The sequence below is a fragment of the Carassius gibelio genome, chromosome B8 (assembly GCF_023724105.1).
Source record: "Carassius gibelio isolate Cgi1373 ecotype wild population from Czech Republic chromosome B8, carGib1.2-hapl.c, whole genome shotgun sequence".
In the NCBI taxonomy this organism is placed as follows: Eukaryota; Metazoa; Chordata; class Actinopteri; order Cypriniformes; family Cyprinidae; genus Carassius; species Carassius gibelio.
Window position 1 is genome coordinate 6,046,670 of NC_068403.1, and position 15,008 is coordinate 6,061,677.

Genomic DNA, 15,008 nt, shown 5'->3' on the forward strand with positions numbered 1-15,008 from the left:
TAGTTCATCATAAATTACCATGATATAGGTTAAAAATAGTTAAAAAACTATTGATATATAGTTAAAAAAATAATCACAAAACAAAAAAAAATTAATATTTATTTTACTTATTTGTAATAAATAATGTATAATACATCAATAAAATGCATTTATAAAACAATAAAAAGCAACTATAATAATAATAATAATAATAATAATAATAATAACAGCTATTGTTTTCATCTTAAATCTTCATCCTTCGTAATACATAGTTAAAAAGATCTAAGAAAAAATACAATCTTTCTATACTTATTGCTAATAAATAATATATTTCAAAAGTCATTTATAAAACAATAAAAAAGCAACTCCACTTTCTTGAAATCCAATGAATTTTACTATAATAATAATAATAATAATAATAAATAGCTATTTTTTGTTTTGCTATTTATATCATTTTCTAAAAAAAATTTTTTTTATTATAAAACAATAAAAAATATAATATTTCATCTTCTATTACTACTTTTAAAAAATTATATCAAATACATTCAAAATAAAAAAAAATTAATGCATTTGAAATGTAATATTGCCTTTATAATTTTTTTTTATCAAAACAACAACTATTATTAAAAACAAAATAATATTTTAAACATGTAAACAAACAAACATCTAAAACATTTAACGCTTAATTCCTAGTATCAGAAAATGGAACTGCAACAATAATGACTGGAAATTGAAACTTTTAAGGTTAATTTACAGAACAAGGCAAAAGATAATAAAAGTAGTCCAACCCACCCGTGCACTACAAGAGCAAGGAACAGAGCAACATAGATTTTGCTTATAAACGTGGACAACTGCATCATTAAGTCACTGAGTTAACCTAAAAAAATTTTTTTTTTAAAAATTATCTGTTCGCTGCATGAATGACTCACTGATTCACTGATGATTTAATAATGAATCAAGCATAGCTAAGTTACTTTTATCCTGCTTTTGTATCCTTGAGGCATTCAGAAACGCCTCCTCTTACGTTTAACGGAAGAAAGAAAGTCTCTATCCATATTTTGGATGCATTATTCCTTTAAATAAATAACGCATCTCACCTTTAAGCTCCCACACCTTCAACTAAATGTCATTTCCACTGGATACTGCTGTCGCGGCTCTCCACACGCTGCAGTTAAAGGGGATTATGGAGGTAAATTAGATATATTTTGCCCTCCTGTGTCAAGAGAGGAATGATGGGATATTACACTGTTGCTTCTACATTAAATCTGCCCCATCTTCAACCTCTTCGGGTTCACTCTAGCCTTTAAAAAGGGTCTCCGATTCTGCGTCGAGCCAGACCTATTTTATAAGAGCACCCCAGTAATGAAAAAAAAGCCCATCACTGTCTCAGAAAATGAGGTCAAAATCCTCAAGCTGCAAATTCATCCTCTTAGGAGAGTGAATGAGACAAAAGCGTTGCACCCCAGAAACCGAACAAAGGGTCTGTAATTCAGTTTGAGTTTCCTCAGATCTGGCCGTTTGGGGAGACGAGTCTCGCTGACGCTCACGCCATCAACACCTGCTTTGTCTCACGCTATCCTAACAAATACGAGCAACTAAACCATCAACACCCTCTTCTTCTGCAGCTGCGGGCACTTTCTACCGCATTCCGTGACCTTTGACCTGTCCTGACCTCTGAACTCCAGTGTCTGTGCATGGTTTAGTTTTAAAGGTCACATGATCCACAGCACTTAATGCTTTCAGAAAGGCATTATGGGTAAGGAATGCTGTGGTGTCTTGTGCGAAGCGACTACATGTCCTCTGACGCCCTTCACCCTCCACCAGCGCCTAGTTTCACTCAAACAGCAATTACTCAGATTCAGTCATGTATACCAGCCGCTGTATAATGCCCAAATTACAAGCTCACCATCGCTGGAATGTTTTTATCAGGAACAACCTTTCAATTACCATTTAGTGTTGGTTTCGGATATCCGTACGGAGTAAATTACAGCCCACTCACCCAAAATGACTTCCCCCCACATTTTGGGGAAAACGCAATAGGATCGACGCAGCATTAGGTTTTTAATTCATTTGAAACTTTTATTAAATGTTAAATCTTCATTTAAGAACAAAATTGCGAACAGTAATTAAGTAAAAGCGCACTTAATTTGAAAGTCTCCAGAGCAAAACGTAAGTAAACTTTTGATGATTGCATAAACAACAACAATAATAATAAATTATATTTTAAGTTCATATAATCTATAAAATATAATATTATTATTACTACTATCATTATTGTAAACAACTTTTATTGTATTAGTACTATTAGTAATATTATTAACAACAATAACTCTTTTTTTATAAATACTCTTATAAATGTATAAATACTCTTGTTCAGTGTTGAGTAAGTTACTGTAAAAAAGTAATTACTAGTAACTAATTACATCTTCAACAGTGTAATTAGATTACTGTACAAATTACTCTCCAATATCAACCTTGCCAAATTAATGAAACAAGGACAGACATGATTTTTTATTTTATTGTTTCAAATAAATAAAAGATACATAAATTATTCTGGTCACTCTTTAGAGTCCAATTCTCACGATTTGCTAACTATTAACTAGGACTTTTGCCTCAATATACTCCTAAGAGTTATCCCTTACTTTACTTTTTCAAGGGTAAAGTAATTAAATTACAGTAATTAATTACACTCAACATTTCTCTTGTTTACCACTTAGTGTTCAGAATTATTATTATTATTATTATTATTAATCCCTAATAATAACATTATTATTATTACTATTGTGTATTTCCTTATATTTTAAAAGCAACTATTTACTCTTTTTTACTTCTGTTTAAAGTATTAATAGTAATAATAACAATAACAGTTACATTAGTAATAGTAATAATAATAGCAAGAATATTTTTTACTTTATTTACTACTTTTTTTTTTAATTTACTTTTTTGCCACTTAGTGTTGTTTTTGTTTTCTTTTTGTTCTTATTCTGCTAATGATATTAATAATATTTTAGTTATTATTATTATTATTATTATTATGCATTTTTTATCAAAGCAAATGTTTACTCTTGTTTACTCATGACTCGTGTGTTCATAAAAATGATCAATAATAATAATAATAATGATAATAATAATTATTATTACTATTTTTATTATTATTATTATTACTGTGGAATAAGCATTATATAGTCCTTAAACATTCATCCCTTAAGCTTATTTAAATATGCTTCATGAAAAAAAGCTCATTGATAAGATATATATATATATATAAAATGCTAAATGTAGTTTCATAGACTGTAAGAAATTGTTAATGTTTATAAATCTCACAAATTCTCTCAATGGCATGGCAGAAAGCTCATTTTGGACCTGGCGTTTTTCTCATTCTTATCTAATTATTCTCCCTATCTCTCCGAAAAACAGTCACCAAAACAAATGGCTGAATTACAAACAAAAGGCAGAGGCAGCATCTGAAACGTGGTGATTTTGTAAATCCCTGCAGGTGCACAGGTGGGACGTGCTGGCAGCAGAAGCAGGGATTTGGGATTTGGGTTCAGGCATCTCATGGGCTGTCACACTGAGCAGAACGAGTGTAGACAGGAATGTTACTTCTCTCACACGCTTGTCACAGGCCAGAGACCAGTCAGGCTTCTCTGATCACTGCGGACCTGCTGCTCAGGAGCTGGATCCCAGCCAAGGGAGCGTCAGCAAACTAACCTCATCCTACAGGAGGGAGAGAGAGAGAGAGACTAGGACTTGCTGTAGGGAGAGAGAGCTGAGATGCACTACATTAACCTAGAAATTATCTGTAGGTCATTTTGGTCACATATATTCCAAAGATCTACCTGTGATTAATATGCAAATAACAGTTAGTATTTTTAATGCTAAAAACCTTACTTTTTATGTCAAAAGAACTTTTGACATAATCATTGACTTTCAAAAAGGTCTGACATCAAATAAAAATGCAGAAAAAAAGTCCTTAATTAAATATCACACAATTATACATGATGACATGCATAAAATCCATCTAAAACTTTTGGATTAATATCATTAAATTAAATTCATTATTATTTTCCCCAAAATATTAACAATGGAGTAAGATTACCCTGACTAGTGACAGAATAATAGTAATTTTGTTTTTTTCCGGCCCCCCCTCCCCAAAAAAAGGTTTACTGTTATCTGCTCCCACGTAGTAGTTGTTATAATAAAAATAGTAATAATAACAACTTTCATTAATTAAATAATATCAATGGAATAAATCGTGCCACGCATTACCTTGAGACGGAAAAATATAAAATATGAACATTTCAAATTAATACTATAAATATACATGTGAAAAATACACCAAAATAATAATAATAATAATAATAAAAATAATATATTTTTTTTAAATATAGCTTATATTGAAAACTGTTTAATTACATTTAATTACAATTACAAATATTCTGGACATTAAACATTTTTGGATAATTTTGGAACACTTAAATAATGTACAGCAAAAGTGTAAGTATATTTTTCTAATTTTATATTTTCTATAATATATTTAATATATTTTAATAATTATATTTTCTATATATTATATAAAATTAGAAAAATATACTTACACTTTTGCTGTACATTATTTAAGTGTTCCAAAATTATCCAAAAATGTTTAATGTCCATATATATATATATATATATATTTATATTAAGTTAATCTTAAAACATTTTTTTTTGAAAACAGTCGTTCTGAAATATAATTAGGGATGTTAATTTCAGCTTGCCAAAAAGTGGCACAGGTTACCCCCAATACCCCAGACTTGAGCTCTACTGTGGGCATTCAAGAAGAAAAAAAGATGGAAAGAAAAACAGACAAACTTTCCCATTGACCCCTTGGAGACTTCTTGAATTCCAACGTAAGCTTATTAACCTCTCCTGCCCAGATCCAGACAGAGGCAAAGCCAACATGAAACCACACTTAATCCAATAATTAATCGCGCAGGAAATTGCGTGTTGCTTTTGCACATTCATGCGGTAACGCACAAAACACACACACAGTTACAGGAGTGTGCGTGCTTTGTATGCGTCGGCATATCGTCAGAGATGTGTCTGGAGTTGTGGGTCTATGTTTGTGTTAGCATAAAAAAAGTTCCGCGCAATTCAAGTTTCCATGGCGTTAACCCCATTTGACTTGCCGTTCTACTTTGAAATCTAAAAGGCGATGTCTATTCAGGCCCGAGACTCATCCGAGAGCTACTTCATTCACAAAGGCAAGTCAATTACAGCTTTGCTTTGTCAGGGAAAAAAACAAAACAAAAAAACAACAACAACATGCACCAGGGCAAGAAGAAATTTATGAATTTTTAAAATCAAACGTTGATGGATGACGATGCAAATCTACACTGAAGCCTGAAACACAGGAAATATAAAAAGGAAATTGACATTAACGCAATGGTGATTTAGTGCAGCAGAGGTATTGCCTGGCTAGCCGTTCAGGTTCAGTGGTGAGTGTCAGTGTGACTGAACTATTTCCGGCAGGTTATGTATTAAATGTAGTAATTGTTGTCCAAAACAATTATTACAAAAATGGGTTTTGCATACAAACATTTCTCATTTCAATTCCAATGTTAAAATGAACTCGGAGTCACAATATGTTCTATTTTAGTATTGTTGAATAAGTCTGCTGGATATTATTCATACTGCTAATACAAATTATGCAGACTGTTTCAGAAAGGTGTATGATTTTTAGCGAATAGTTAAATACATGATGCCGATATTACAGAACGATCCCATCCTAATTTATCACAACCAGCACATGTTTTCAAGATTTGGGTTCGTGTTTCTGTTGACTGTGTTCATCCGAGGGATGAGATGCCGTCTTGCACACATCATTAAGTCAACAGCCAGTCCCACTCATTACGTGTTGAAACAGTGTTTGGAACCAGGAAGGACAAACAATAATCATGTCGCCATGTTTGAGAGCAAACACAATTAATGGCTCTCTCGTCATGCTGAAGTGCCCTTCGGGTTAACAAGACGCAGACGAGTGCTGTAGCGCGTTGGCTAGCTGCTTCTTACGCTCGGACAGATTTGAATAATGACGCCACAATTAATTTCAGCTGCATTAGCTTATCTATTAGGAATTTTTCATTGCTATTCCTCATGCTTTGGCGAAAAAGCCCTTTAGCGCGAGTCATAAACAGCAGATCGATCAACATAATGGGAGATTCCTGGCTTGATTTATCACTGGGCACGATAAGCTAATCAAAAGACATGTAAATCGGCGTTTAGGCCTCAAAACTAAAAACAATTATGCATTGACTAAAATACAGATTTGTTTCGGTTTACTGTGCTTAGCCTGGCCTAGAACCCAAAACGCTGACAACATTAGTGTGAGACTGAAGCTGTCCAGGTGGCTGTCTTCCTCTCTCTGAAGGCTCAAAACAGACATATAAAATTACTTGACGGCCATTCCACACACTTTAAAGCTAAACAGAAAATCAGTCACTGTGGTTTCCCCTTTTAACGGAGCAGAAAGAGCATCATGTGCATCTTAAAAGGAATCTTAAAGTGGTAAAGTTACTGCTTTATGAAACCACCTGGTACTTAAAGGGACAGTTCCCCCTAAAGTGAAAAATCTGACAGCATTTACTCACCTTCAAGTTGTTCTAAATCTCTTTCTTTCATAAAATAACGTTTACAACTCACAACAGCAAGTTATAAAGGTTTGCAATTGCGAGAAATAAAGTCAGAATTGCAAGTTATAAACTCACAAATCATACTTTTTCGCAATATCGAGTTTGTCTCTTGCAATTACATTTTTCTCACAATTGCAATTTTACATCTCGCAATTCTGACTTTTTTTTAAATCACAATAACTAGTTTATCTCTCGCAATTTGGACTATTTTTATTACCAAAACAAGTTTATATCTCGCAATTCTGACAAATCTCAGAATTGTGAGATTAAAATACCTATCGCGAATTATAAAGTCAGCTCACAACAACTTTATAACTCAAAATTGCAAAAAATCGGTCTACAAAACTGGCATTAGACGATGTCTACAGTGAAACGCAGTGATGGACGATGACATCGGGTGGTGGGGGTGGTGCCACCGGCTCAACATTGCGATGTCTATCAGCCATCAGTGATGGACAATGGCATCATCTATCAGCACAACCCTAATGTCAGTAGGTGCCAGAGACTATTTGGTTAACCACATTCTTAAAGTATTTTTTGGGGATCAGCAGAAGAAATAAATAAAAATTTGGAACCACTTAGTGAGAAAATGGCAGAATTTACATTTTTGGGTGGACTGTCCCTTTAAGCAGCACCTCCTTATCAGAAACATCCAGATTTTCAACACCTAATAGAGCTACAGAAACCCAGACTTCCTGAAACCCTCAAAACAATCCGTGAATAACTCAACGCGATGGCAACAAAGCACTTAGCGGGTCAGTAAATATTCCTCCATCAATTAAACTTTTTTAAAGATTAAAGATTTTCTTGGGTTTTAAGACACGCTATGCCTTTAAATAGAAAAAATAAGGAAAAACACAACAGCCGTTTTTCATTTCTGCCACAATGATATTGGCACCTAAGTGTTGTTGGCTTTTGTTTATGTTGCTTTGCCGAGCAGACATGGAAGCGGGTGAAGAAAATGATTGGCCCCATTGTAAAGGGTCTCCATCTCTGCAACCCTGTCCAAAAAAAAGAAAAAAAAAACCTTGCCCCTTAGAGCGAGTGTTAACAATACAGCCCGCTTACAATTTTACTACCTCCCGGCCCTAATAAAAGAACACACCGATATAGAAGCCATTTCAAGGCATCCTATATATTTGTGGCTGACCCGAATTGCTTTTTCTCTGTGCTAAATAATTAAATTTGAGCCATCTGGAAGCTTTGTGATCTAATTCAGACCTTTCTCTGCAGGGCAGGCTGCTGTGCCCGGGATCTCAGCAACATCTTTGAAGGACTGACAGATATGGAAAGGAAGAATTAAGAAACGTCATGCCAGAGAGTAAACGGCGGGTTATATGGTTTAAAAAGTCTAAAGTATGGCGGAGCTGTGGACTGAGGTGTTAAGACTCTGAGTAATGCGCGAGACGGACACTCGTTTGCGGATGACTCACTTGTTTGAACAAAAAGCAAGCTGGCTTGTCTGTGGGAATTCACTTGCTCTCGGTCAATCTGGGAGCTAGTCAAAGCTTAATATTGACACAGACTTTTTATCACTACACAGTTCAGACACCGTAAGGCCCTCTTGAATGGCATCCGGCCGAAAGAGCTCCACACTGCGGCCCGCTTCGACCCCAAACACGTTTACTCAACAAACTTCAAGGCTCAAGTCCATTAAAGTCCACATGTGGCTGAAAAGGATAAGAAAAGAGACACTGAGAACTGGCCATCGCTTTTTTGCTAAAAAGAAATCTGAATATTTGCAGTGAACACTAAACAGCAAAAAAAAACAACTCTATCTGCTTTGTATTGGGTGTAAACAGATCATTTGCCGACAATTCGGTTTACTTTTAAAGAACAGGCCTTTAGTGTGTTAGATCTATGACTTATGTTTAATATCAATATTATTAGGGAATTTTTCATTTTGCCCAATTATTTTTTGTTCAGTACTTCCATAATGTAGCATTTAAAAATAATTTACTGGTTAATATTTCTTGTTTATTCAGTTTGCATCATTACTATTTGACTTCATACCATTGTTAAAGTTACCGTTTACTCAAAATATAACTAACTATTAAAAATGACTGTCCTTAACTGAAATTGAATTATATAAACCAAAATCTCCCTAAAATTCTAAAACTGAAATCTAAAGCTATATAAATCTAAAATATTAATCTAAAGCTATATAAATTACAACAGAGAAATAAAACAAAACTGACAAAAGTGCATATCATTACACATACTTAACTGAAAGCTGAAAATATAAAATTCAAAACATTAATATTATAACAGTGCAATATACAAATAATACTGAAAGTGAAAATAAATAGAGCAATAAAAATACAATTATATGAAGAGCATCGAGCAGGAAGTATTTCACAAACATCAGATCACAAAAATAATAAAATTAGCATTTAAGATAAGATGCTGAAAACAGGATATGGCTAGTTAGGAAAGGCAATAATATTCAGCAAAAGTTCTTGATGTATCTGGCAGCATTCGAGAAATTTGTGAAAATGTCATGCAAATAGATGGCGCACTTATGTGAAAGCGAACAAGAGTGTGTGTGTGTGTGTGTGTGTGCGCCATTCTTCCTGTCAGATTAAAAGGTCAATGTGTTTAGCTTTTTCCTTCGAGTCTTTGACTTCAACATTATACTGACACAAAAGCCTGAATGTCCGCCAGAGAGGTTTTACATGAAAGAGAGAACGACGAGCTTCTTTTTCAAAGAAAAACTCACACAACATCAGATCTCTGAGAGAGAGTCCTTTCACTGTTCAAGCAAACGACTGTGTGGAAAACGCTTAACATTCATTTATACAAAAAAAATCTCATCAACTCTCTCATAGGTCCAAGGGCAAACCTTTACTTGCTTATTCATATCCAAACATTAAAGGCCGTTGGCCCCGTTAATAACTGTTATTATAGCGACGGAAGTGTGATTGTTGATTATTAACACTTGAGTCACTCTGAGTGGCGATCTCACTGAGCTCATATTTCCACAGAACAGGTGCTCCCTCGACATGAGGCCTATTTTTGGGGCCTGACCAGTGGCACTTCGCTTCACTTACACACAACTCATTCAGCACTTCCCAGACGCATGCTCCCGAAGTCCCTGAATGTCTGCACCAATTATAAAAAGAGATACCTCAGATTGTTCTTTCATGACGGCTTGAGATGTGTTCAAACATGCTTTTCCACAGAGTCTGAAGTTACCACACTATGAGATTCATTCGCAAAAAAGTACAGCACAGTATTAACAATAAACATATTTGACAATTATACAATATTACACATAAACAACCGTATAAACATGTATCATATAATTTCACTAACTGTGGGCAAAAATGAGAAGTGCAACTTGGGTAGTCCGATTCACAAATGAAGGGGTCTTAAGAGCGATGAATGAATCATTCAAAAAGACTTGCATGCTTACAAGCTATTGATCTGAATCAAACTAACAAATCACTTGAATACACCTTAGTATCTCCTAATACAAGTGCAAATCACCAGCCAATACATCAAAAAAATTTCATTATACTATGATACAATTGATAAGAGCTATTGGTTTTACTGAATCTCAAAAAGAATTAAACTTACTTTGCACTTAAACTTTTGTTTGAATCAGGCAATTAAATCATTAATCACATTGAATCAAACATGGTGGTTGCTGAATAGAAATCTGTTTTATTTATTGAATCATGAATTATTATAACTTGCCAATAAAAAATAAATACAGCAAAAAATACAAAATACAAATAAAAGACAAAATAAAAAGCATCCTTTTTAGCATCCTAATATAAATGCTAATTAATGTTTTACTTTTTTTTTTTTTTTTACTTTTTTATTATTTCTTATTTTATATGTTTATGATTTAATATTTGATAAAACGCCCACACATTGCATTTAAATAAACGTGCGTTTTGATTGGTAATGAAGTTATACGTCAAATCATGACGACAGACGCAACGCAATACGGTAATTTTTTTTTACGCCTGCTAGAGGGCGCTTAACTTTAAAACGTAAATATAGGTCGTAATAAATACTTGCACAAACGACCTATATAAATTTAAATTAAAATTACATTAAATTAAAATGAAATGAAATTAAATAAATTAAACCTATATGATCGTTTTTTTGTTGGAGGACAGGCTCCAAAAAACACACATTTCATTTTGGATATTAATCATGGATTTTTACCTTGGCAAACATGTACACACTGTAGTATATGAATATTACCATTGTTCAAATCCAATTCACATGTTATTCCAATCTGATTCCTGTACTTTGGCACCACCGCTGTTCTTTTTGTGAAAGCTTTTGTGTTCATCTATCAAAGCCCCGAGCTACACGTGGGATAAACCCCATTTTTTGCGATGAAATGGCCTGCTGGAGGGAAAAGGGAATGAAAACACGAATCAACCGCGGAGGATTTCACCTCCTCTCATCTGACCCACTTCTTTCAGAGTGTCATTCGAGAATGTTCTGGTAGATATTTAGCTGCTCGATCGGCACACACATGCACCTCTGTATCACAAATTAGCCCACAACACCAGAGAACGGCCGGCAGGAATGAAGCCATTGTCCACTACAATAGACGAACAAGACGGAGAGCCACAACAGGACTCTAGTGTCTGCGGCCAGACATCCTGTCTGCTCATCTCAGATCACCGTGTGTACCATGGCACGACCTGAGGGAAGTGCTCAGTGGAGCATTAACCCTTCAGGACAGACACTGACGGGCCAGGGAGGTTTTAAGCTCATTAATTGCATCCGACCCCCTCCTTGTCACACACAGATGCAAGATGCACATGGACAAACACACACACACACATGCAGCCGACCACAAAAACAGAAGTACAATAAGAAGAGGGACCACCACGGGTTGCCTCAAAGGCATGCAGGCCTGCAGCCCACCCTCCCCCGACATCCATCTTTCTTCACCTCCCCACCCAGGGAGTGATGATCTCGTCTGGGCGGCCCGTCCTCGGCTAGGCATTGGGACAAATTGATAGCGACAGAGGTAAGGAAGAAATGGGAGCCGCAGGGGGGCTTGTGAATTTCCTTGAATTCAACCCAAGTACCCTGACGCACCCAGCCCCCCACACGCTCCCGGTGTCTTATCTATCATTCAGCGCGGGGCTATCAATGTGTTAAACACATGCAGTGACCTGACTGCAAATGCTCTGATCCTATCAGTCATGTGACCAGCATGAGACAACGGCTGCATGAAGAACAGGTTTGATGTGAAGATAGTTCATCTTGCCTTTAATACGCTGCATGCTGAATATTTCACACAGATATGTTTCATTTGTGCTGCTTTGTGAACTGTCATAGCAATAACTGAATGTGATATGATAAGGAGGCTACTTACTATCATATTTAAAGACTGTAATTAAACAAAATGCTTACTAGAGTGTAGTCTGATTCACAAATGAACAAATCTTAAGAGACGATTCTTTTAATTAGGCATTCAGGCAGACTGAGAAATAAGCAGACTGTATGAGGTGATTGTTTGAATGGATCACTCAATAAGATTCACAAATCTAATAAGATGGTTCTTTTAATGAGACATTCAAGAAGAAAAACTCACAAACAAGAATCTAGAATAAGCTGATTCGTTAAAGGGATCACTCAGAAAGATTCACAGATCTACTAAGATGATTCTTCGAATGATACATTCAAAAAGACTCGGAAACAAGAAAACTGCGTAAGCTGATTCTTTAAATGAATCGCTCAAAAAAAAAACAAACAAACAAAAAAATAGAACAAATCTTATAAGATGAGTCTTTTAAAATAAGATGATTCTTTTGAATGGGACATGAAAAAAAAAAAAAAAAAGCATGAGCATATTCTTTAAATGAGATCCAAAAAGACTCACAAAACAAGCAAATTGGATGAGTCAATTCTTTAAATGAATCACTCAGAAAAAAACTGACAAATAATTTAAAAACAAAAATAGCTAATCGATTTCAATCAGAATAACAAATTACATCTTTACTGCTGTAGCTTAAATCTAAGCAGCCAATTCTTTGCATATTTCAAAAAGTCTCACATAGAATAAGCCAATTTTCTAAATGAATCCTTTTAAAAATACATCCAAATGGACAATTCTAGTGAGTATTCATTTAATGAATCAAACGATTGAGTCGATACTTTTAACAAATCACTCAAAAAAACAATCAGTCAAATTAATCATATAATAACTAGTGTTGTTTGAGTTACAAACAAACAATTGTTGCGAGTCTTTTCATTGAATGAACAACATTTAACAACTCAAAAATTAACAAATCTAACAAGTCCATACTCAATGATCCATTCAAAAATAATTTCAATCAATCGTTTAAAAACTAACAGCTGGCGAACTATAATCTCTTTAAGTGAATCACAAATGACCAAAACTTCATTTGAAATGACATACAGAGACATACGTAATGAAATATACAAATTACAAAAATATATTCATCTTGTTTTAGTTCAAAACAATTCTGCACAAAAGAACGGAGTAAGCTATGCAACCTTCATTTTTCTTTAATTTCTCAGACGTGACAGGGAGCGACACATTTGTGGGAATTCACAGAGTGTTGAAAATGCATTTTCTCCTCACGGGGGCTTTAAATAATTTAATGAGGAGCTTTCCGCTCTCTGTGCTTCTCTTCCCGGTTTTATTCTGGGACCCAGAAGATGCCACGCAAGGTCAAGCCTAAACGGGCACACACCAACCATCCAACAAAGCCCTGGACACTCCCAGACTTTACGGCCTAATCCTGCTCTAGACGCCCTAGAGCATTCTGGGAGAACTCGAAGAACGTTCCTCACGACAATACGGCGAACATTCTAATCCAATCTCAGAAAGAGAAACAGAGAGACAGAGGGGAAAGACAATGACATGAGCGAGATGAATGAAAACAAGTCTCTCTCTTGGGAGAGTGACAGTTTTTGCGTTTTCCGTCTCCTTGGTAACGGAATAATAATTGATTTACCGCCCAAGAACCAGCCTCCCATATCAGATTTCCTGCCCTTGAGAACGATTGTGTCATATTTTAAACAACAGCCTGTTATTTCAGAAACCTGAAAACGATTTACTAGCGCTGCAATGTTTACTATATTACTCGCCGCAAACAAACACGCACGTGGCTTTCCCCAGACTGGACAAACTATCATATTAGGAGCTTCAGGCTAAGATTTCTGCCGTGAAGCCGGGCCGTACATTTCAGAGCTGTAAGAGAAGCTTAAATCTGTCGATCTATATGACTGATTAAGATATTTTCCAATCTGTCTTTTATAATTGGGAGAGGATATACTGCCTGTCGGAAACAGATTAATAAAAGAAAGACGAGTGAGGTGAGAATAGACTCTAACAGTATTACGCCGCGGCCCGTTTCGAATATGCTGACCAAACAGGACATATGCATTTTAATAATCCGCCGGAAAGAGAAAATACATTATCAATTCAAATGTGCTCAAATGCCCATTCAGTCAGTTAGCATGCACTACATTTAATTCCGCTCCTTTTAACAATAGGCTGAATGGATTCTGCATGCTGGCACCTATCTAGAGCTCGTTTCACCGGCTGATGCTAAGACGCTAATTGAGAACACAGCTCCTTTCTGTATCGGAGTGTCAACGCTGATTCAACTATTTACCAAATGAGACGGTAGAAAAGCACGTTGTGTAGCTTAGAGCTTAGAGGACTTCATTTTTCCGCGCTGGCACCAGTTTTGGCTGCATGCCGAAAGGAGGAACGACGGTACAATTCAACAAAGACCAACACAGGTGTCCAAGTTCTCCTGGGACCTGATCAGGTAGGTGAACTCTTTCAAGGACATGCCTACGTCCTATTTCTCCCCTAAAATCAAAGGAAACACTAGAGTTATTAGCCTAGTTTTAAGACTATTAAGATTTCGTATTGCAACATTAATGACAATTAATCACATTTCCTTACAAACAAAAAAAGTTTAATGAAATAAAAAAATTATTATTCATGACTCGTTTAATTTTCCTTTGATATTTTGGTCTGATTTTTATTCGTTTCCTTCATCTTTATACTGTTGACCTGGCCTTTTGTGAGGGTCAGTGTGGATTCCAGACCCTACATCACTCAATCAAGATGAAGAGGAGAGGAGGTGCACGGGGCAGTGGGGCTCAGGGGAACTGTAAATGTCTGGGGGGTGAGGCAGCGCTCCTGAGGTAAGTCAATCCTGAGGGCGGCTGGTGGTGGATGGGGATGGGACCACAGGGAGGAAGGGCGGTAACTGTATTTGGTGAAGCATGCAGAATTCACATTCTGTAATCAGAAACACGGCGTGATAGAAGGAAGGTGCCTCACATGTCAAAATATAGAAACAGAGTCATTTCATTCTTTTGTTGAATTCTGAA

The 15,008-nt window shown here is 35.6% G+C and overlaps 1 protein-coding gene across 1 annotated transcript in view; it reads right to left on the reverse strand.

Annotated features, from left to right (window-relative positions):
- plxna3 (plexin A3) overlaps nucleotides 1–15,008 on the reverse strand; it is a 157,109-nt gene that overhangs the window by 104,987 nt on the left and 37,114 nt on the right. The window lies entirely within an intron of this gene.